The sequence below is a fragment of the Eimeria mitis genome, genomic scaffold (genome assembly GCF_000499745.2).
Source record: "Eimeria mitis Houghton genomic scaffold, Emh_scaff3642, whole genome shotgun sequence".
NCBI classification, from domain to species: Eukaryota; Apicomplexa; class Conoidasida; order Eucoccidiorida; family Eimeriidae; genus Eimeria; species Eimeria mitis.
Window position 1 is genome coordinate 2,807 of NW_013571984.1, and position 619 is coordinate 3,425.

Here is a 619-nt window from a genome sequence, read left to right on the forward strand (position 1 = left end):
ACTGCTGAGGAAGCTGCAAAGGAGGAGGCTGCTGCTGCCTCTTCTGAGTTGCATTCTCGTGTTTAGAGCATAAAAATAATAAAAAAAAATAATAAACTATACAGAATTGAAATAAACTATATTTAAGAATTATATTTAGCGTTTGTTTCTCCCTTTTTCTCGCTATCTTTGTTGTATTACTTCTTTCTGTATTCCGCTTCGTTACACTGCACTCAACCGTATGAAACCATATAATTTTAGTTTCGTTTTCTACACTGTATTTAATCTGTACTATTGTATTATTTATATTATATATATATATATATATTTATATACTTATATATAATATATATAATAATATTTATATTATATATATTTATATACAGCAATGAAAGGAATAGGAGTTTATATGGCTGCTCTAACCCGCTTTCACTTTCCTGTTACATCGATACTCTTTTGTACTTTTCTTCTTTTTCTTTTATGTTGCTGCTGCTGCTGCGGCTGCTGCTGCTGCTGCTGCTGCTGCTGCTGCTTCTACCCGCGTCGTCATCCTCGCCTCAAAGGCAAAGGCGGAAAACTATGAAACAAATGCATGCAGAAAAATACAAAAACAAAAAGAAATACACGGATACGTAGGCCA